The sequence below is a fragment of the Schistocerca cancellata genome, chromosome 5, assembly GCF_023864275.1.
Source record: "Schistocerca cancellata isolate TAMUIC-IGC-003103 chromosome 5, iqSchCanc2.1, whole genome shotgun sequence".
NCBI classification, from domain to species: Eukaryota; Metazoa; Arthropoda; class Insecta; order Orthoptera; family Acrididae; genus Schistocerca; species Schistocerca cancellata.
This window is the reverse complement of record NC_064630.1, coordinates 816,261,197-816,286,081: the sequence shown is the minus strand read 5'-3', so window position 1 is coordinate 816,286,081 and position 24,885 is coordinate 816,261,197.

Here is a 24,885-nt window from a genome sequence, read left to right as displayed (position 1 = left end):
AACAAAACTGTATCTCGGCCACAGAAATTATGGTTAGCTTCGATGTCAAGTCTTTATTCATGATTGTACCTATACACGACACCATGAACAGGGACGCATGGCACCCGATATCTGCGATCTAGTGCTCCACTGTGTTTAACGAGCACCTTTTTCAGGCGGAAAGGGAAATTTTATGAACAGAGAGGTGGAGTAGCAATGGGCTACCCTCTTTCGCCTATTGCAGTAGACATCTTTATGGAAGAATTTGAAGAAACAGCATTCCAGTCTGCACCATTACACACAGATTAATGGCTCGGAGATATACAAAGTACTTTTATCATCTGGCCACATGGAGAGGAAGAGCTACGAAATTTCCAACAGCACCTCAACCATCAGCACGAAGTATCCAATTTACTATGGATATGGAAAAGAATCGCGTACTGCCTTTCCTCGGTGTGGACGTTTACAGAAAGCCTGATGGATAACTGGGCCATAGATAAAATAATAAGCCAACCTGAGCTCACTGGCACCTGCATGCCACATCCCAATATCACCCTACACAGAAGAAACCAAAACTGCTCTCAGGATCAGCAATGAGGAACATCTAAAGGGTGAACTACAAAACCTCCAGTCCATTTTTTGTGCCAACGGTTAGGGAGTGAATGTACTACATAAAACTATAGTGACAATGTATGAAGGCTATAGAGGATAGCAAAAGAAAGCACAAAACATTGCTCGATTACCATATGTTCAAAGTGTCACTGAACCAGTGAGAAAAATTCACTATTGAGCAGGCATCAATCGAAATTTGCGAGGCCCCAACAGGATGAAAGATGTTCCTCACACAACGAAAGACACAGTTGACAAACTACATACTGCTGGAGTTCACGAAATCAGTTGCAAATGTGGATTGGTGTACATATGTGAGATGGGCGACGTATCAGCACACAGGTATCTGAACATGAATGACACATCCGAGTATGTCATCACACCTGGATCAGTGCAGCAAACAGTCGATTTTGGTAAAGCAAGCATGTTGTGGAAACACCTCTTACATTCAGAAGGAAGAAGAGGGAGGCAATAGAAACAGTCAGCCCACTGGCCAGTACGAACAGACAAGATGGGCACCGACTTCAGACGTCTTGGTTGCCAACAATAACAGCACTACAGGACAACAGTTAACTTAAAGCCACACACAGAGACGCACAGGAGACTGCAGTGGCTGTAGGTTAGGTCACGTTACGTTATCACACATTGGCACACTTCAGACAGCACTAAAATTCAAGGATAAGACACCACATCATAGTTGTCACCTGGTTTTCCATTACCCAATTTCCATAAATCACAACCAGTAATGCAAACATCAAATAAAATGTTGAGTTTTCACCTATGAAAAGAAATAATAGAAACACCAATAACTAAATCTAACATCGCTCCCCTTCATCCTAAACAGCCTATCAGAATTACACAACAGTCAAGCATGCTGGTATATTGAAAATAGTGGTTAATCACTCAGCAGTAAACAAACCACCCGGAAGAAAGTCGCTTGCAATGAGGACCGAACCATCTGTGGTCTTATATTGCTTCACAATGTGGTCACAAGCCCACAAATATTTTAATGAATGTTTTGCAAATACTGAAACGGAGGAACAAAAAGGTATTCTCCTGAGCAACTGTAAGGCATTTTCAACCAGGCCAGGTTTGTAAAGATTACTGACTGCAAAATAAAGTTGAAGGATCATCACTGTTTTCCAAGCAGCCTCATATCACTCCAGTTACAAAAAAAACAAGTGGTGAGAAAAAACTTTCAATACATGGTCAACAAGCAGGTATAATAAACCACTTGTAGTCCAATGAAGAATAATGGTGGTTTCAGATTGGTGCTGGAAGCAAGTAAGTTGAATGAAATTGTAGTAAGAGAGAGTGACAGACTAGCTAACATAGATGAAATTTTGCAAAAGTTCCACTCATGTACATTTCTCACATCTTTTGATATGACTTGTGGCTATTGGAATATCACTTTGGCCAAGGGATCTAGGCCATGCACCCAATTCTTACATCAAGTTAAGTGTTTAGTATACTGTGTGATGCCATTTGCTCTGTATTAGTCTGTGTGCGTTTATCAGAGCTGCTGACAATGTGCTAGTTGCGAAATTAACTGATGAACTAACAGTCTATGTAGATTACCTCATAGTGAGTGCAGAATGCTTCAAACACTTTAATCTCCTCAATGAAGTGTTGAGGGCCATGTATAGAGGAGGTATGAAACTAACCTCTGTAAATCTGAAGATGTAAAGAAGAAAATTTCACTTGTGGGTTACAGGATTAACACAGAAGGCATACAGCCTCATGCGGAATAGCTTGCTGCTACTGCACGTATCCCACCACCCAAGCTGGAGTACAGCTTTCATTTAGTAAGAACATGAGCAGACAAGGCAAATGCGACCATTATATTGGACTCACAAGATTATAACAAATGAATGGGGGATCTTCCAAGTAAATCCATTTACAGAAACTTCACAGAGATCCAACGTACAAGACAATCAAATAGACACAAGCACTACTAAAGTAAACTAGAACGAATTCTGACACGGCCAGAAGACCCATCTCACATGTTCCACAGGCACCAAAAAAATTTGGTGCTCTGGAGGTCCACAAAGAGGCCTTCCCTCTACAACCGATTGTGAGTACCATTAATTCACCAACGTACGGTCTAGGGAAGGAACGGGCCCCAAAGCTCCGACATTTGGTGAGCTAAACATAATAGTACATTAACGACAATAGCAATTCGGTGAAACATTTAAAACAAAATTGTATCTCGACCACAGAAATGATGGTTAGCTTCGATGTCAAGTCTTTATTCATGATTGTACACTCTTTGACATAAAACTCGACCGGCGGCCGGCCGCTTCAGAGGCTAACTCGGCGCCGATCGTGTTATGGGACAAAAAAACTACCCAACTCGCTAATTCTCCAAGTCTGGTTATCTGCACAATCTGGCAAAACTGTAAACTGCGGCACTTCCTGGAGGAAAACTTGTCCCACGATAGAGAGGCTCTAGGCTGATTATGCCTGTGGTCTAGCGGTAGCGTGTGTTGTTTCTGTTCATAATGTCAGTGGATCGAGAGCAGCTACACGTTACGTTATCACACATTGGCACACTTCAGACAGCACTAAAATTCAAGGATAAGACACCACATCATAGTTGTCACCTGGTTTTCCATTACCCAATTTCCATAAATCACAACCAGTAATGCAAACATCAAATAAAATGTTGAGTTTTCACCTATGAAAAGAAATAATAGAAACACCAATAACTAAATCTAACATCGCTCCCCTTCATCCTAAACAGCCTATCAGAATTACACAACAGCCAAGCATGCTGGTATATTGAAACTAGAGGTTTCTCACTCAGCAGTAAACAAACCACCCAGAAGAAAGTCACTTCCAATGAGAACCGTACCATCTGTGGTCTTATATTTCTTCACAATGTGGTCACAAGCAAACAAAAATTTTAATGAATGTTTTACAAATACTGAAACGGAGGAACGAAAAGGTATTCTCCTGAGCAACTGTAAGGCATTTTCAACCAGGCCAGGTTTGTAAAGATTACTGAGTCAAAATAAAGTTGAAGGATCATCACTGTTTTCCAAGCAGCCTCATATCACTCCAGTTACAAAAAAAACAAGTGGTGAGAAAAAACATTCAATACATGGTCTCAAGGGGGATAATGGAATGGTCAACCAGCAGGTATAATAAACCACTTGTAGTTCATGGAGAATAACGGTGGTTTCAGGTTGGTGCTGGAAGCAAGTAAGTTGAATGAAGTTGTAGTAAGAGAGAGTGACAGACTAGCTAACATAGATGAAATTTTGCAAAAGTTCCACTCATGTACATTTCTCACATCTTTTGATATGACTTGTGGCTATTGGAATATCACTTTGGCCAAGGGATCTAGGCCATGCACACAATTCTTACATCAAGGTAAGTGTTTAGTATACTGTGTGATGCCATTTGCTCTGTACTAGTCTGTGTGCGTTTATCAGAGCTGTTGACAACGTGCTAGGTGCGAAAGTAACTGATGAAATAACAGTCTCTACATAACCTCATAGTGACTGCAGAATGCTTCAAACACTGTAATTTCCTCAATGAAGTGTTGAGAGCCATGTATAGAGGAGGTATGAAACTAACTTCTGTAAATCTGAAGATGTAAAGAAGAAAATTTCATTTGTGGGTTACAGGATTAACAAGGAAGGCGTACAGCCACATGCAGAATAGCTTGCTGCTAGTGCGGGTATCCCACCACCCATGCTGGAGTACAGCTTTCATTTAGTAAGAACATGAGCAGACAAGGCAAATGCGACCATTATATTGGACTCACAAGATTATAACAAATGAATGGGGGATCTTCCAAGTAAATCCATTTACAGAAACTTCACAGAGATCCAACGTACAAGACAATCAAATCGACACAAGCACTACCAAAGTAAACTAGAATGAATTCTGACACGGCCAGAAGACCCATCTCACAAGTTCCACAGGCACCAAAAAAATTTGGTGCTCTGGAGGTCCACAAAGAGGCCTTTCCTCTACAACCAATTGTGAGTACCATTATTTCACCAACGTATGGTCTAGGGAAGGAACGTGCCCCAAAGCTCCGACATTTGGTCAGCTAAACATAATAGTACATTAACGACAATAGCAATTCGGTGAAACATTTAAAACAAAACTGTATCTCGGCCACAGAAATTATGGTTAGCTTCAATGTCAAGTCTTTATTCATGACTGTACCTATACACGACACCATGAACAGGGACGCATGGCACCCGATATCTGCGATCTTGTGCTCCACTGTGTTTAACGAGCACCTTTTTCAGGCGGAAAGGGAAATTTTATGAACAGAGAGGTGGAGTAGCAATGGGCTACCCGCTTTCGCCTATTGCAGTACACATCTTTATGGAAGAATTTGAAGAAACAGCATTCCAGTCTGCACCATTACACACAGATTAATGGCTCGGAGATATACAAAGTACTTTTATCATCTGGCCACATGGAGAGGAAGAGCTACGAAATTTCCAACAGCACCTCAACCATCAGCACGAAGTATCCAATTTACTATAGATATGGAAAAGAATCGCGTACTGCCTTTCCTCGGTGTGGACGTTTACAGAAATCCTGATGGATAACTGGGCCATAGATAAAATAATAAGCCAACACGTGCTCACTGGCACCTGCATGCCACATCCCAATATCACCCTACACAGAAGAAACCAAAACTGCTCTCAGGATCAGCAATGAGGAACATCTAAAGGGTGAACTACAAAACCTCCAGTCCATTTTTTGTGCCAATGGTTAGGGAGTGAATGTACTACATAAAACTATAGTGACAATGTATGAAGGCTATAGAGGATAGCAAAAGAAAGCACAAAACATTGCTCGATTACCGTATGTTCAAAGTGTCACTGAACCAGTGGGCAAAATTCTCCATTGAGCAGGCATCAATCGAAATTTGCGTGGCCCCAACAGGATGATAGATGTTCCTCACACAACAAAACGCACAGTTGACAAACTACATCCTGCTGGAGTTCACGAAATCAGTTGCAAATGTGGATTGGTGTATGTATGTGAGATGGGCGACGTATCAGCACACAGGTATCTGAACATGAATGACACATCCGAGTATGACATCACACCTGGATCAGTGCAGCAAACAGTCGATTTTGGTAAAGCAAGCATGTTGTGGGAACAGCTCTTACATTCAGGAGGAAGAAGAGGGAGGCAATAGAAACAGTCAGCCCACTGGCCAGTACGAACAGACAAGATGGGCACCGACTTCAGACGTCTTGGTTGCCAACAATAACAGCACTACAGGACAACAGTTAACTTGAAGCCACATACAGAGGCGCACAGGAGACTGCAGTGGCTGTAGGTTAGGTCACGTTACGTTATCACATATTGGCACACTTCAGACAGCACTAAAATTCAAGGAAAAGACACCACATCATAGTTGTCGCCTGCTTTTCCATTACCCGATATCCACAAGTCACAACCAGTAATGCAAACATCAAAGAAAATGTTGGGTTTTCACCTATGAAAAGAAATAATAGAAACACCAATAACTATTTCTAACATCGCTCCCCTTCATCCTAAACAGCCTATCAGAATTACACAACAGCCATGCATGCTGGTATATTGAAAATAGTGGTTCCTCACTCAGCAGTAAACAAACCACCCGGAAGAAAGTCACTTCCAATGAGGACCGTACCATCTGTGGTCTTATATTTCTTCACAATGTGGTCACAAGCAAACAAAAATTTTAATGAATGTTTTACAAATACTGAAACGGAGGAACGAAAAGGTATTCTCCTGAGCAACTGTAAGGCATTTTCAACCAGGCCAGGTTTGTAAAGATTACTGAGTCAAAATAAAGTTGAAGGATCATCACTGTTTTCCAAGCAGCCTCATATCACTCCAGTTACAAAAAAAACAAGTGGTGAGAAAAAACATTCAGTACATGGTCTCAAGGGGGATAATTGAATGGTCAACCAACAGGTATAATAAACCACTTGTAGTTCATGGAGAATAACGGTGATTTCAGGATGGTGCTGGAAGCAAGTATGTTGAATGAAGTTGAAGTAAGAGAGAGTGACAGACTAGCTAACATAGATGAAATTTTGCAAAAGTTCCACTCATGTACATTTCTCACATCTTTTGATATGACTTGTGGCTATTGGAATATCACTTTGGCCAAGGGATCTAGGCCATGCACACAATTCTTACATCAAGGTAAGTGTTTAGTATACTGTGTGATGCCATTTGCTCTGTACTAGTCTGTGTGCGTTTATCAGAGCTGTTGACAACGTGCTAGGTGCGAAATTAACTGATGAAATAACAGTCTATGTAGATTACCTCATAGTGACTGCAGAATGCTTCAAACACTGTAATTTCCTCAATGAAGTGTTGAGAGCCATGTATAGAGGAGGTATGAAACTAACTTCTGTAAATCTGAAGATGTAAAGAAGAAAATTTCATTTGTGGGTTACAGGATTAACAAGGAAGGCGTACAGCCACATGCAGAATAGCTTGCTGCTAGTGCGGGTATCCCACCACCCATGCTGGAGTACAGCTTTCATTTAGTAAGAACATGAGCAGACAAGGCAAATGCGACCATTATATTGGACTCACAAGATTATAACAAATGAATGGGGGATCTTCCAAGTAAATCCATTTACAGAAACTTCACAGAGATCCAACGTACAAGACAATCAAATCGACACAAGCACTACCAAAGTAAACTAGAATGAATTCTGACACGGCCAGAAGACCCATCTCACAAGTTCCACAGGCACCAAAAAAATTTGGTGCTCTGGAGGTCCACAAAGAGGCCTTTCCTCTACAACCAATTGTGAGTACCATTAATTCACCAACGTACGGTCTAGGCAAGGAACGGGCCCCAAAGCTCCGACATTTGGTCAGCTAAACATAATAGTACATTAATGACAATAGCAATTCGGTGAAACATTTAAAACAAAACTGTATCTCGGCCACAGAAATTATGGTTAGCTTCGATGTCAAGTCTTTATTCATGATTGTACCTATACACGACACCATGAACAGGGACGCATGGCACCCGATATCTGCGATCTTGTGCTCCACTGTGTTTAACGAGCACCTTTTTCAGGCGGAAAGGGAAATTTTATGAACAGAGAGGTGGAGTAGCAATGGGCTACCCGCTTTCGCCTATTGCAGTACACATCTTTATGGAAGAATTTGAAGAAACAGCATTCCAGTCTGCACCATTACACACAGATTAATGGCTCGGAGATATACAAAGTACTTTTATCATCTGGCCACATGGAGAGGAAGAGCTACGAAATTTCCAACAGCACCTTAACCATCAGCACCAAGTATCCAATTTACTATGGATATGGAAAAGAATCGCGTACTGCCTTTCCTCGGTGTGGACGTTTACAGAAATCCTGATGGATAACTGGGCCATAGATAAAATAATAAGCCAACACGTGCTCACTGGCACCTGCATGCCACATCCCAATATCACCCTACACAGAAGAAACCAAAACTGCTCTCAGGATCAGCAATGAGGAACATCTAAAGGGTGAACTACAAAACCTCCAGTCCATTTTTTGTGCCAACGGTTAGGGAGTGAATGTACTACATAAAACTATAGTGACAATGTATGAAGGCTATAGAGGATAGCAAAAGAAAGCACAAAACATTGCTCGATTACCATATGTTCAAAGTGTCACTGAACCAGTGGGCAAAATTCTCCATTGAGCAGGCATCAATCGAAATTTGCATGGCCCCAACAGGATGAAAGATGTTCCTCACACAACGAAAGACACAGTTGACAAACTACATCCTGCTGGAGTTCACGAAATCAGTTGCAAATGTGGATTGGTGTATGTATGTGAGATGGGCGACGTATCAGCACACAGGTATCTGAACATGAATGACACATCCGAGTATGACATCACACCTGGATCAGTGCAGCAAACAGTCGATTTTGGTAAAGCAAGCATGTTGTGGAAACAGCTCTTACATTCAGCAGGAAGAAGAGGGAGGCAATAGAAACAGTCAGCCCACTGGCCAGTACGAACAGACAAGATGGGCACCGACTTCAGACGTCTTGGTTGCCAACAATAACAGCACTACAGGACAACAGTTAACTTGAAGCCACATACAAAGGCGCACAGGAGACTGCAGTGGCTGTTGGTTAGGTCACGTTACGTTATCACATATTGACACACTTCAGACAGCACTAAAATTCAAGGAAAAGACACCACATCATAGTTGTCGCCTGCTTTTCCATTACCCGATTTCCACAAATCACAACCAGTAATGCAAACATCAAACAAAATGTCGGGTTTTCACCTATGAAAAGAAATAATAGAAACACCAATAACTATTTCTAACATCGCTCCCCTTCATCCTAAACAGCCTATCAGAATTAGACAACAGCCAAGCATGCTGGTATATTGAAACTAGAGGTTTCTCACTCAGCAGTAAACAAACCACCCAGAAGAAAGTCACTTCCAATGAGAACCGTACCATCTGTGGTCTTATATTTCTTCACAATGTGGTCACAAGCAAACAAAAATTTTAATGAATGTTTTACAAATACTGAAACGGAGGAACGAAAAGGTATTCTCCTGAGCAACTGTAAGGCATTTTCAACCAGGCCAGGTTTGTAAAGATTACTGAGTCAAAATAAAGTTGAAGGATCATCACTGTTTTCCAAGCAGCCTCATATCACTCCAGTTACAAAAAAAACAAGTGGTGAGAAAAAACATTCAATACATGGTCTCAAGGGGGATAATGGAATGGTCAACCAGCAGGTATAATAAACCACTTGTAGTTCATGGAGAATAACGGTGGTTTGAGGTTGGTGCTGGAAGCAAGTAAGTTGAATGAAGTTGTAGTAAGAGAGAGTGACAGACTAGCTAACATAGATGAAATTTTGCAAAAGTTCCACTCATGTACATTTCTCACATCTTTTGATATGACTTGTGGCTATTGGAATATCACTTTGGCCAAGGGATCTAGGCCATGCACACAATTCTTACATCAAGGTAAGTGTTTAGTATACTGTGTGATGCCATTTGCTCTGTACTAGTCTGTGTGCGTTTATCAGAGCTGTTGACAACGTGCTAGGTGCGAAATTAACTGATGAAATAACAGTCTATGTAGATTACCTCATAGTGACTGCAGAATGCTTCAAACACTGTAATTTCCTCAATGAAGTGTTGAGAGCCATGTATAGAGGAGGTATGAAACTAACTTCTGTAAATCTGAAGATGTAAAGAAGAAAATTTCATTTGTGGGTTACAGGATTAACAAGGAAGGCGTACAGCCACATGCAGAATAGCTTGCTGCTAGTGCGGGTATCCCACCACCCATGCTGGAGTACAGCTTTCATTTAGTAAGAACATGAGCAGACAAGGCAAATGCGACCATTATATTGGACTCACAAGATTATAACAAATGAATGGGGGATCTTCCAAGTAAATCCATTTACAGAAACTTCACAGAGATCCAACGTACAAGACAATCAAATCGACACAAGCACTACCAAAGTAAACTAGAATGAATTCTGACACGGCCAGAAGACCCATCTCACAAGTTCCACAGGCACCAAAAAAATTTGGTGCTCTGGAGGTCCACAGAGAGGCCTTTCCTCTACAACCAATTGTGAGTACCATTAATTCACCAACGTACGGTCTAGGCAAGGAACGGGCCCCAAAGCTCCGACATTTGGTCAGCTAAACATAATAGTACATTAACGACAATAGCAATTCGGTGAAACATTTAAAACAAAACTGTATCTCGGCCACAGAAATTATGGTTAGCTTCAATGTCAAGTCTTTATTCATGATTGTACCTATACACGACACCATGAACAGGGACGCATGGCACCCGATATCTGCGATCTTGTGCTCCACTGTGTTGAACGAGCACCTTTTTCAGGCGGAAAGGGAAATTTTATGAACAGAGAGGTGGAGTAGCAATGGGCTACCCGCTTTCGCCTATTGCAGTACACATCTTTATGGAAGAATTTGAAGAAACAGCATTCCAGTCTGCACCATTACACACAGATTAATGGCTCGGAGATATACAAAGTACTTTTATCATCTGGCCACATGGAGAGGAAGAGCTACGAAATTTCCAACAGCACCTCAACCATCAGCACGAAGTATCCAATTTACTATAGATATGGAAAAGAATCGCGTACTGCCTTTCCTCGGTGTGGACGTTTACAGAAATCCTGATGGATAACTGGGCCATAGATAAAATAATAAGCCAACACGTGCTCACTGGCACCTGCATGCCACATCCCAATATCACCCTACACAGAAGAAACCAAAACTGCTCTCAGGATCAGCAATGAGGAACATCTAAAGGGTGAACTACAAAACCTCCAGTCCATTTTTTGTGCCAATGGTTAGGGAGTGAATGTACTACATAAAACTATAGTGACAATGTATGAAGGCTATAGAGGATAGCAAAAGAAAGCACAAAACATTGCTCGATTACCATATGTTCAAAGTGTCACTGAACCAGTGGGCAAAATTCTCCATTGAGCAGGCATCAATCGAAATTTGCGTGGCCCCAACAGGATGATAGATGTTCCTCACACAACAAAACGCACAGTTGACAAACTACATCCTGCTGGAGTTCACGAAATCAGTTGCAAATGTGGATTGGTGTATGTATGTGAGATGGGCGACGTATCAGCACACAGGTATCTGAACATGAATGACACATCCGAGTATGACATCACACCTGGATCAGTGCAGCAAACAGTCGATTTTGGTAAAGCAAGCATGTTGTGGAAACAGCTCTTACATTCAGCAGGAAGAAGAGGGAGGCAATAGAAACAGTCAGCCCACTGGCCAGTACGAATAGACAAGATGGGCACCGACTTCAGACGTCTTGGTTGCCAACAATAACAGCACTACAGGACAACAGTTAACTTGAAGCCACATACAGAGGCGCACAGGAGACTGCAGTGGCTGTAGGTTAGGTCACGTTACGTTATCACATATTGGCACACTTCAGACAGCACTAAAATTCAAGGAAAAGACACCACATCATAGTTGTCGCCTGCTTTTCCATTACCTGATATCCACAAGTCACAACCAGTAATGCAAACATCAAACAAAATGTTGGGTTTTCACCTATGAAAAGAAATAATAGAAACACCAATAACTATTTCTAACATCGCTCCCCTTCATCCTAAACAGCCTATCAGAATTACACAACAGCCAAGCATGCTGGTATATTGAAAATAGTGGTTCCTCACTCAGCAGTAAACAAACCACCCGGAAGAAAGTCACTTCCAATGAGGACCGTACCATCTGTGGTCTTATATTTCTTCACAATGTCGTCACAAGCCCACAAAAATTTTAATGAATGTTTTACAAATACTGAAACGGAGGAACGAAAAGGTATTCTCCTGAGCAACTGTAAGGCATTTTCAACCAGGCCAGGTTTGTAAAGATTACTGAGTCAAAATAAAGTTGAAGGATCATCACTGTTTTCCAAGCAGCCTCATATCACTCCAGTTACAAAAAAAACAAGTGGTGAGAAAAAACATTCAGTACATGGTCTCAAGGGGGATAATTGAATGGTCAACCAACAGGTATAATAAACCACTTGTAGTTCATGGAGAATAACGGTGATTTCAGGATGGTGCTGGAAGCAAGTATGTTGAATGAATTTGAAGTAAGAGAGAGTGACAGACTAGCTAACATAGATGAAATTTTGCAAACGTTCCACTCATGTACATTTCTCACATCTTTTGATATGACTTGTGGCTATTGGAATATCACTTTGGCCAAGGGATCTAGGCCATGCACACAATTCTTACATCAAGGTAAGTGTTTAGTATACTGTGTGATGCATTTTGCTCTGTACTAGTCTGTGTGCGTTTATCAGAGCTGTTGACAACGTGCTAGGTGCGAAATTAACTGATGAAATAACAGTCTATGTAGATTACCTCATAGTGAGTGCAGAATGCTTCAGACACTGTAATTTCCTCAATGAAGTGTTGAGAGCCATGCATAGAGCAGGTATGAAACTAACTTCTGTAAATCTGAAGATGTAAAGAAGAAAATTTCATTTGTGTGTTACAGGATTAACAAGGAAGGCATACAGCCTCATGCAGAATAGCTTGCTGCTAGTGCGGGTATCCCACCACCCATGCTGGAGTACAGCTTTCATTTAGTAAGAACATGAGCAGACAAGGCAAATGCGACCATTATATTGGACTCACAAGATTATAACAAATGAATGGGGGATCTTCCAAGTAAATCCATTTACAGAAACTTCACAGAGATCCAACGTACAAGACAATCAAATCGACACAAGCACTACTAAAGTAAACTAGAATGAATTCTGACACGGCCAGAAGACCCATCTCACAAGTTCCACAGGCACCAAAAAAATTTGGTGCTATGGAGGTCCACAATGGGGCCTTTCCTCTACAACCAATTGTGAGTACCATTAATTCACCAACGTACGGTCTAGGCAAGGAACGGGCCCCAAAGCTCCGACATCTGGTCAGCTAAACATAATAGTACATTAACGACAATAGCAATTCGGTGAAACATTTAAAACAAAACTGTATCTCGGCCACAGAAATTATGGTTAGCTTCGATGTCAAGTCTTTATTCATGATTGTACCTATACACGACACCATGAACAGGGACGCATGGCACCCGATATCTGTGATCTAGTGCTCCACTGTGTTTAACGAGCACCTTTTTCAGGCGGAAAGGGAAATTTTATGAACAGAGAGGTGGAGTAGCAATGGGCTACCCTCTTTCGCCTATTGCAGTAGACATCTTTATGGAAGAATTTGAAGAAACAGCATTCCAGTCTGCACCATTACACACAGATTAATGGCTCGGAGATATACAAAGTACTTTTATCATCTGGCCACATGGAGAGGAAGAGCTACGAAATTTCCAACAGCACCTCAACCATCAGCACGAAGTATCCAATTTACTATGGATATGGAAAAGAATCGCGTACTGCCTTTCCTCGGTGTGGACGATTACAGAAAGCCTGATGGATAACTGGGCCATAGATAAAATAATAAGCCAACACGTGCTCACTGGCACCTGCATGCCACATCCCAATATCACCCTACACAGAAGAAACCAAAACTGCTCTCAGGATCAGCAATGAGGAACATCTAAAGGGTGAACTACAAAATCTCCAGTCCATTTTTTGTGCCAACGGTTAGGGAGTGAATGTACTACATAAAACTATAGTGACAATGTATGAAGGCTATAGAGGATAGCAAAAGAAAGCACAAAACATTGCTCGATTACCATATGTTCAAAGTGTCACTGAACCAGTGGGCAAAATTCTCCATTGAGCAGGCATCAATCGAAATTTGCATGGCCCCAACAGGATGAAAGATGTTCCTCACACAACGAAAGACACAGTTGACAAACTACATCCTGCTGGAGTTCACGAAATCAGTTGCAAATGTGGATTGGTGTATGTATGTGAGATGGGCGACGTATCAGCACACAGGTATCTGAACATGAATGACACATCCGAGTATGACATCACACCTGGATCAGTGCAGCAAACAGTCGATTTTGGTAAAGCAAGCATGTTGTGGAAACAGCTCTTACATTCAGCAGGAAGAAGAGGGAGGCAATAGAAACAGTCAGCCCACTGGCCAGTACGAACAGACAAGATGGGCACCGACTTCAGACGTCTTGGTTGCCAACAATAACAGCACTACAGGACAACAGTTAACTTGAAGCCACATACAAAGGCGCACAGGAGACTGCAGTGGCTGTTGGTTAGGTCACGTTACGTTATCACATATTGACACACTTCAGACAGCACAAAAATTCAAGGATAAGACACCACATCATAGTTGTCGCCTGCTTTTCCATTACCCGATTTCCACAAATCACAACCAGTAATGCAAACATCAAACAAAATGTCGGGTTTTCACATATGAAAAGAAATAATAGAAACACCAATAACTATTTCTAACATCGCTCCCCTTCATCCTAAACAGCCTATCAGAATTAGACAACAGCCAAGCATGCTGGTATATTGAAACTAGAGGTTTCTCACTCAGCAGTAAACAAACCACCCGGAAGAAAGTCACTTCCAATGAGAACCGTACCATCTGTGGTCTTATATTTCTTCACAATGTGGTCACAAGCAAACAAAAATTTTAATGAATGTTTTACAAATACTGAAACGGAGGAACGAAAAGGTATTCTCTTGAGCAACTGTAAGGCATTTTCAACCAGGCCAGGTTTGTAAAGATTACTGAGTCAAAATAAAGTTGAAGGATCATCACTGTTTTCCAAGCAGCCTCATATCACTCCAGTTACAAAAAAAACAAGTGGTGAGAAAAAACATTCAATACATGGTCTCAAATGGTATAATGGAATGGTCAACCAGCAGGTATAATAAACCACTTGTAGTTCATGGAGAATAACGGTGGTTTCAGGTTGGTGCTGGAAGCAAGTAAGTTGAATGAAGTTGTAGTAAGAGAGAGTGACAGACTAGCTAACATAGATGAAATTTTGCAAAAGTTCCACTCATGTACATTTCTCACATCTTTTGATATGACTTGTGGCTATTGGAATATCACTTTGGCCAAGGGATCTAGGCCATGCACACAATTCTTACATCAAGGTAAGTGTTTAGTATACTGTGTGATGCCATTTGCTCTGTACTAGTCTGTGTGCGTTTATCAGAGCTGTTGACAACGTGCTAGGTGCGAAAGTAACTGATGAAATAACAGTCTCTACATAACCTCATAGTGACTGCAGAATGCTTCAAACACTGTAATTTCCTCAATGAAGTGTTGAGAGCCATGTATAGAGGAGGTATGAAACTAACTTCTGTAAATCTGAAGATGTAAAGAAGAAAATTTCATTTGTGGGTTACAGGATTAACAAGGAAGGCGTACAGCCACATGCAGAATAGCTTGCTGCTAGTGCGGGTATCCCACCACCCATGCTGGAGTACAGCTTTCATTTAGTAAGAACATGAGCAGACAAGGCAAATGCGACCATTATATTGGACTCACAAGATTATAACAAATGAATGGGGGATCTTCCAAGTAAATCCATTTACAGAAACTTCACAGAGATCCAACGTACAAGACAATCAAATCGACACAAGCACTACCAAAGTAAACTAGAATGAATTCTGACACGGCCAGAAGACCCATCTCACAAGTTCCACAGGCACCAAAAAAATTTGGTGCTCTGGAGGTCCACAAAGAGGCCTTTCCTCTACAACCAATTGTGAGTACCATTAATTCACCAACGTACGGTCTAGGGAAGGAACGTGCCCCAAAGCTCCGACATTTGGTCAGCTAAACATAATAGTACATTAACGACAATAGCAATTCGGTGAAACATTTAAAACAAAACTGTATCTCGGCCACAGAAATTATGGTTAGCTTCAATGTCAAGTCTATATTCATGATTGTACCTATACACGACACCATGAACAGGGACGCATGGCACCCGATATCTGCGATCTTGTGCTCCACTGTGTTTAACGAGCACCTTTTTCAGGCGGAAAGGGAAATTTTATGAACAGAGAGGTGGAGTAGCAATGGGCTACCCGCTTTCGCCTATTGCAGTACACATCTTTATGGAAGAATTTGAAGAAACAGCATTCCAGTCTGCACCATTACACACAGATTAATGGCTCGGAGATATACAAAGTACTTTTATCATCTGGCCACATGGAGAGGAAGAGCTACGAAATTTCCAACAGCACCTCAACCATCAGCACGAAGTATCCAATTTACTATAGATATGGAAAAGAATCGCGTACTGCCTTTCCTCGGTGTGGACGTTTACAGAAATCCTGATGGATAACTGGGCCATAGATAAAATAATAAGCCAACACGTGCTCACTGGCACCTGCATGCCACATCCCAATATCACCCTACACAGAAGAAACCAAAACTGCTCTCAGGATCAGCAATGAGGAACATCTAAAGGGTGAACTACAAAACCTCCAGTCCATTTTTTGTGCCAACGGTTAGGGAGTGAATGTACTACATAAAACTATAGTGACAATGTATGAAGGCTATAGAGGATAGCAAAAGAAAGCACAAAACATTGCTCGATTACCATATGTTCAAAGTGTCACTGAACCAGTGGGCAAAATTCTCCATTGAGCAGGCATCAATCGAAATTTGCATGGCCCCAACAGGATGAAAGATGTTCCTCACACAACGAAAGACACAGTTGACAAACTACATCCTGCTGGAGTTCACGAAATCAGTTGCAAATGTGGATTGGTGTATGTATGTGAGATGGGCGACGTATCAGCACACAGGTATCTGAACATGAATGACACATCCGAGTATGACATCACACCTGGATCAGTGCAGCAAACAGTCGATTTTGGTAAAGCAAGCATGTTGTGGAAACAGCTCTTACATTCAGGAGGAAGAAGAGGGAGGCAATAGAAACAGTCAGCCCACTGGCCAGTACGAACAGACAAGATGGGCACCGACTTCAGACGTCTTGGTTGCCAACAATAACAGCACTACAGGACAACAGTTAACTTGAAGCCACATACAAAGGCGCACAGGAGACTGCAGTGGCTGTTGGTTAGGTCACGTTACGTTATCACATATTGACACACTTCAGACAGCACTAAAATTCAAGGAAAAGACACCACATCATAGTTGTCGCCTGCTTTTCCATTACCCGATTTCCACAAATCACAACCAGTAATGCAAACATCAAACAAAATGTCGGGTTTTCACATATGAAACGAAATAATAGAAACACCAATAACTATTTCTAACATCGCTCCCCTTCATCCTAAACAGCCTATCAGAATTAGACAACAGCCAAGCATGCTGGTATATTGAAACTAGAGGTTTCTCACTCAGCAGTAAACAAACCACCCAGAAGAAAGTCACTTCCAATGAGAACCGTACCATCTGTGGTCTTATATTTCTTCACAATGTGGTCACAAGCAAACAAAAATTTTAATGAATGTTTTACAAATACTGAAACGGAGGAACGAAAAGGTATTCTCCTGAGCAACTGTAAGGCATTTTCAACCAGGCCAGGTTTGTAAAGATTACTGAGTCTAAATAAAGTTGAAGGATCATCACTGTTTTCCAAGCAGCCTCATATCACTCCAGTTACAAAAAAAACAAGTGGTGAGAAAAAACATTCAATACATGGTCTCAAGGGGGATAATGGAATGGTCAACCAGCAGGTATAATAAACCACTTGTAGTTCATGGAGAATAACGGTGGTTTGAGGTTGGTGCTGGAAGCAAGTAAGTTGAATGAAGTTGTAGTAAGAGAGAGTGACAGACTAGCTAACATAGATGAAATTTTGCAAAAGTTCCACTCATGTACATTTCTCACATCTTTTGATATGACTTGTGGCTATTGGAATATCACTTTGGCCAAGGGATCTAGGCCATGCACACAATTCTTATATCAAGGTAAGTGTTTAGTATACTGTGTGATGCCATTTGCTCTGTACTAGTCTGTGTGCGTTTATCAGAGCTGTTGACAACGTGCTAGGTGCGAAATTAACTGATGAAATAACAGTCTATGTAGATTACCTCATAGTGACTGCAGAATGCTTCAAACACTGTAATTTCCTCAATGAAGTGTTGAGAGCCATGTATAGAGGAGGTATGAAACTAACTTCTGTAAATCTGAAGATGTAAAGAAGAAAATTTCATTTGTGGGTTACAGGATTAACAAGGAAGGCGTACAGCCACATGCAGAATAGCTTGCTGCTAGTGCGGGTATCCCACCACCCATGCTGGAGTACAGCTTTCATTTAGTAAGAACATGAGCAGACAAGGCAAATGCGACCATTATATTGGACTCACAAGATTATAACAAATGAATGGGGGATCTTCCAAGTAAATCCATTTACAGAAACTTCACAGAGATCCAACGTACAAGACAATCAAATCGACACAAGCACTACCAAAGTAAACTAGAATGAATTCTGACACGGCCAGAAGACCCATCTCACAAGTTCCACAGGCACCAAAAAAATTTGGTGCTCTGGAGGTCCACAAAGAGGCCTTTCCTCTACAACCAATTGTGAGTACCATTAATTCACCAACGTACGGTCTAGGCAAGGAACGGGCCCCAAAGCTCCGACATCTGGTCAGCTAAACATAATAGTACATTAACGACAATAGCAATTCGGTGAAACATTTAAAACAAAACTGTATCTCGGCCACAGAAATTATGGTTAGCTTCGATGTCAAGTCTTTATTCATGATTGTACCTATACACGACACCATGAACAGGGACGCAAAGCACCCGATATCTGCGCTCTTGTGCTCCACTGTGTTTAACGAGCACCTTTTTCAGGCGGAAAGGGAAATTTTATGAACAGAGAGGTGGAGTAGCAATGGGCTACCCACTTTTGCCTATTGCAATAGACATCTTTATGGAAGAATTTGAAGAAACAGCATTCCAGTCTGCACCATTACACACAGATTAATGGCTCGGAGATATACAAAGTACTTTTATCATCTGGCCACATGGAGAGGAAGAGCTACGAAAATTCCAACAGCACCTCAACCATCAGCACGAAGTATCCAATTTACTATGGATATGGAAAAGAATCGCGTACTGCCTTTCCTCGGTGTGGACGTTTACAGGAAGCCTGATGGATAACTGGGCCATAGATAAAATAATAAGCCAACCTGAGCTCACTGGCACCTGCATGCCACATCCCAATATCACCCTACACAGAAGAAACCAAAACTGCTCTCAGGATCAGCAATGAGGAACATCTAAAGGGTGAACTACAAAACCTCCAGTCCATTTTTTGTGCCAACGGTTAGGGAGTGAATGTACTACATAAAACTATAGTGACAATGTATGAAGGCTATAGAGGATAGCAAAAGAAAGCACAAAACATTGCTCGATTACCATATGTTCAAAGTGTCACTGAACCAGTGGGCAAAATTCTCCATTGAGCAGGCATCAATCGAAATTTGCGTGGCCCCAACAGGATGAAAGATGTTCCTCACACAACGAAAGACACAGTTGACAAACTACATCCTGCTGGAGTTCACCAAATCAGTTGCAAATGTGGATTGGTGTATGTATGTGAGATGGGCGACGTATCAGCACACAGGTATCGAACATGAATGACACATCCGAGTATGACATCACACCTGGATCAGTGCAGCAAACAGTCGATTTTGGTAAAGCAAGCATGTTGTGGAAACAGCTCTTACATTCAGGAGGAAGAAGAGGGAGGCAATAGAAACAGTCAGCCCACTGGCCAGTACGAATAGACAAGATGGGCACCGACTTCAGACGTCTTGGTTGCCAACAATAACAGCACTACAGGACAACAGTTATCTTGAAGCCACATACAGAGGCGCACAGGAGACTGCAGTGGCTGTAGGTTAGGTCACGTTACGTTATCACATATTGACACACTTCAGACAGCACTAAAATTCAAGGAAAAGACACCACATCATAGTTGTCGCCTGCTTTTCCATTACCCGATTTCCACAAATCACAACCAGTAATGCAAACATCAAACAAAATGTCGGGTTTTCACATATGAAAAGAAATAATAGAAACACCAATAACTATTTCTAACATCGCTCCCCTTCATCCTAAACAGCCTATCAGAATTAGACAACAGCCAAGCATGCTGGTATATTGAAACTAGAGGTTTCTCTCTCAGCAGTAAACAAACCACCCGGAAGAAAGTCACTTCCAATGAGAACCGTACCATCTGTGGTCTTATATTTCTTCACAATGTGGTCACAAGCAAACAAAAATTTTAATGAATGTTTTACAAATACTGAAACGGAGGAACGAAAAGGTATTCTCCTGAGCAACTGTAAGGCATTTTCAACCAGGCCAGGTTTGTAAAGATTACTGAGTCTAAATAAAGTTGAAGGATCATCACTGTTTTCCAAGCAGCCTCATATCACTCCAGTTACAAAAAAAACAAGTGGTGAGAAAAAACATTCAATACATGGTCTCAAATGGTATAATGGAATGGTCAACCAGCAGGTATAATAAACCACTTGTAGTTATATATCTTTAAAATATACCAAAATGAAACAGCCTTAGTTAAGAAGGAAAACAAAGAAGAAACAGCAAGAATAAGGAAAGGAGTGAGACAGGGATGCCCACTATCTCCAGTAATTTTCAACGCATATATCCAAGAAGCAATAGACAAAATAAGAGAGAATATTGAAGTAGGAATAAAACTTAACGGAATGAAAATAGATATGTTGCGATATGCAGATGATATCGCCATAATTACAGAAAGGAAAGAAGATTTAGAAGCCGCACTCAATGAAATGGAAAACACCTTAAAAGAACAGTATGGAATGAAAATAAATAAGAAAAAGACTAAAGTGATGGTGAGTGGCGCCCTGAACTACAATGAACCCATACGAATAACAATAAAGGGAGAGAAACTAGGGCAGGTTACAGAATTTAACTACTTAGGTAGCAAAATAACAGCAGATGGAAGGAGCAAAAGTGACATTAAAAACAGAATACAACTTGCCAAAATAGCATTCAATGGAAAAAGAAACTTACTGACGAGTAGAAATGTTAGTTTAGACGTAAGAAAGAGAGTCATGAAAACCTATGTGTGGAGTACAGCCCTTTACGGATGTGAAACTTGGACTTGTGGAAAAGAAGAAAAGAGAAGATTAGAGGCATTCGAAATGTGGTGCTACCGGAGAATGGAAAAAATCAGCTGGCGAGACAAGGCTACAAACGAAGATGTCCTCAGAAGAGTGAAAGAAAACAGATCTCTTTGGCGAAATATACAGAAAAGAAGAATAACCTTCATAGGTCACATTTTACGGCATAACAATTTCATTAAGAGAATATTAGAAGGAATCATTGAAGGAAGAACTCGCCGAGGACGACCTAGATTAACCTACATTCAACAAGTAATAAATGACATCGGGTGCCAGACCTATGCAGATATGAAGAAGAAAGTTGACAAAAGAACGGAATGGCGTGCTGCTGCCAACCAACCTGTGGGTTGATAACCGAAGAAGAGAAGAGAAGAAGTTCATGGAGAATAACAGTGGTTTCAGGTTGGTGCTGGAATCAAGTAAGTTGAATGAAGTTGTAGTAAGAGAGAGTGACAGACTAGCTAACATAGATGAAATTTTGCAAAAGTTCCACTCATGTACATTTCTCACATCTTTTGATATGACTTGTGGCTATTGGAATATCACTTTGGCCAAGGGATCTAAGCCATGCACACAATTCTTACATCAAGGTAAGTGTTTAGTATACTGTGTGATGCCATTTGCTCTGTACTAGTCTGTGTGCGTTTATCAGAGCTGTTGACAACGTGCTAGGTGCGAAATTAACTGATGAAATAACAGTCTATGTAGATTACCTCATAGTGAGTGCAGAATGCTTCAAACACTGTAATTTCCTCAATGAAGTGTTGAGAGCCATGTATAGAGGAGGTATGAAACTAATTTCTGTAAATCTGAAGATGTAAAGAAGAAAACTTCATTTGTGGGTTACAGGATGAACAAGGAAGGCATACAGCCTCATGCAGAATAGCTTGCTGCTAGTGCGGGTATCCCACCACCCATGCTGGAGTCCAGCTTTCATTTAGTAAGAACATGAGCAGACAAGGCAAATGCGACCATTATATTGGACTCACAAGATTATAACAAATGAATGGGGGATCATCCAAGTACACCCATTTACAGAAACTTCACAGAGATCCAACGTACAAGACCAATCAAATCGACACAAGCACTAGTAAAGTAAACTAGAAAGAATTCTGACACGGCCAGAAGACCCATCTCACAAGTTCCACAGGCACCAAAAAAATTTGGTGCTCTGGAGGTCCACAAAGAGGCCTTTCCTCTACAACCAATTGTGAGTACCATTAATTCACCAACGTACGGTCTAGGGAAGGAACGGGCCCCAAAGCTCTGACATTTGGTCAGCTAAACATAATAGTACATTAACAACAATAGCAATTCGGTGAAACATTTAAAACAAAACTGTATCTCGGCCACAGAAATTATGGTTAGCTTCGATGTCAAGTCTTTATTCATGATTGTACCTATACACGACACCATGAACAGGGACGGAAAGCACCCGATATCTGCGCTCTTGTGCACCACTGTGTTTAACGAGCACCTTTTTCAGGCGGAAAGGGAAATTTTATGAACAGAGAGGTGGAGTAGCAATGGGCTACCCGCTTTCGCCTATTGCAGTAGACATCTTTATGGAAGAATTTGAAGAAACAGCATTCCAGTCTGCACCATTACACACAGATTAATGGCTCGGAGATATACAAAGTACTTTTATCATCTGGCCACATGGAGAGGAAGAGCTACGAAATTTCCAACAGCACCTCAACCATCAGCACGAAGTATCCAATTTACTATGGATATGGAAAAGAATCGCGTACTGCCTTTCCTCGGTGTGGACATTTACAGAAAGCCTGATGGATAACTGGGCCATAGATAAAAGAATAAGCCAACCTGTGCACACTGGCACCTGCATGCCACATCCCAATATCACCCTACACAGAAGAAACCAAAACTGCTCTCAGGATCAGCAATGAGGAACATCTAAAGGGTGAACTACAAAACCTCCAGTCCATTTTTTGTGCCAACGGTTATGGAGTGAATGTACTACATAAAACTATAGTGACAATGTATGAAGGCTATAGAGGATAGCAAAAGAAAGCACAAAACCTTGCTCGATTACCATATGTTCAAAGTGTCACTGAACCAGTGGGCAAAATTCTCCATTGTGCAGGCATCAATCGAAATTTGCGTGGCCCCAACAGGATGAAAGATGTTCCTCACACAACGAAAGACACAGTTGACAAACTACATCCTGCTGGAGTTCACCAAATCAGTTGCAAATGTGGATTGGTGTATGTATGTGAGATGGGCAACGTATCAGCACACAGGTATCTGAACATGAATGACACATCCGAGTATGACATCACACCTGGATCAGTGCAGCAAACAGTCGATTTTGGTAAAGCAAGCATGTTGTGGAAACAGCTCTTACATTCAGCAGGAAGAAGAGGGAGGCAATAGAAACAGTCAGCCCACTGGCCAGTACGAACAGACAAGATGGGCACCGACTTCAGACGTCTTGGTTGCCAACAATAACAGCACTACAGGACAACAGTTAACTTGAAGCCACATACAAAGGCGCACAGGAGACTGCAGTGGCTGTAGGTTAGGTCACGTTACGTTATCACATATTGGCACACTTCAGCCAGCACTAAAATTCAAGGAAAAGACACCACATCATAGTTGTCGCCTGCTTTTCCATTACCCGATATCCACAAGTCACAACCAGTAATGCAAACATCAAATAAAATGTTGGGTTTTCACCTATGAAAAGAAATAATAGAAACACCAATAACTAAATCTAACATCGCTCCCCTTCATCCTAAACAGCCTATCAGAATTACACAACAGCCAAGCATGCTGGTATATTGAAAATAGTGGTTCCTCACTCAGCAGTAAACAAACCACCCGGAAGAAAGTCACTTCCAATGAGGACCGTACCATCTGTGGTCTTATATTTCTTCACAATGTGGTCACAAGCCCACAAAAATTTTAATGAATGTTTTACAAATACTGAAACGGAGGAACGAAAAGGTATTCTCCTGAGCAACTGTAAGGAATTTTAAACCAGGCCAGGTTTGTAAAGATTACTGAGTCAAAATAAAGTTGAAGGATCATCACTGTTTTCCAAGCAGCCTCATATCACTCCAGTTACAAAAAAAAAAAAAATTTGTGAGAAAAAACATTCAGTACATGGTCTCAAGGGGGATAATTGAATGGTCAACCAGCAGGTATAATAAACCACTTGTAGTTCATGGAGAATAACGGTGGTTTCAGGTTGGTGCTGGAAGCAAGTAAGTTGAATGAAGTTGAAGTAAGAGAGAGTGACAGACTAGCTAACATAGATGAAATTTTGCAAACGTTCCACTCATGTACATTTCTCACATCTTTTGATATGACTTGTGGCTATTGGAATATCACTTTGGCCAAGGGATCTAGGCCATGCACACAATTCTTACATCAAGGTAAGTGTTTAGTATACTGTGTGATGCAATTTGCTCTGTACTAGTCTGTGTGCGTTTATCAGAGCTGTTGACAACGTGCTAGGTGCGAAATTAACTGATGAAATAACAGTCTATGTAGATTACCTCATAGTGAGTGCAGAATGCTTCAGACACTGTAATTTCCTCAATGAAGTGTTGAGAGCCATGCATAGAGCAGGTATGAAACTAACTTCTGTAAATCTGAAGATGTAAAGAAGAAAATTTCATTTCTGGGTTACAGGATTAACAAGGAAGGCATACAGCCTCATGCAGA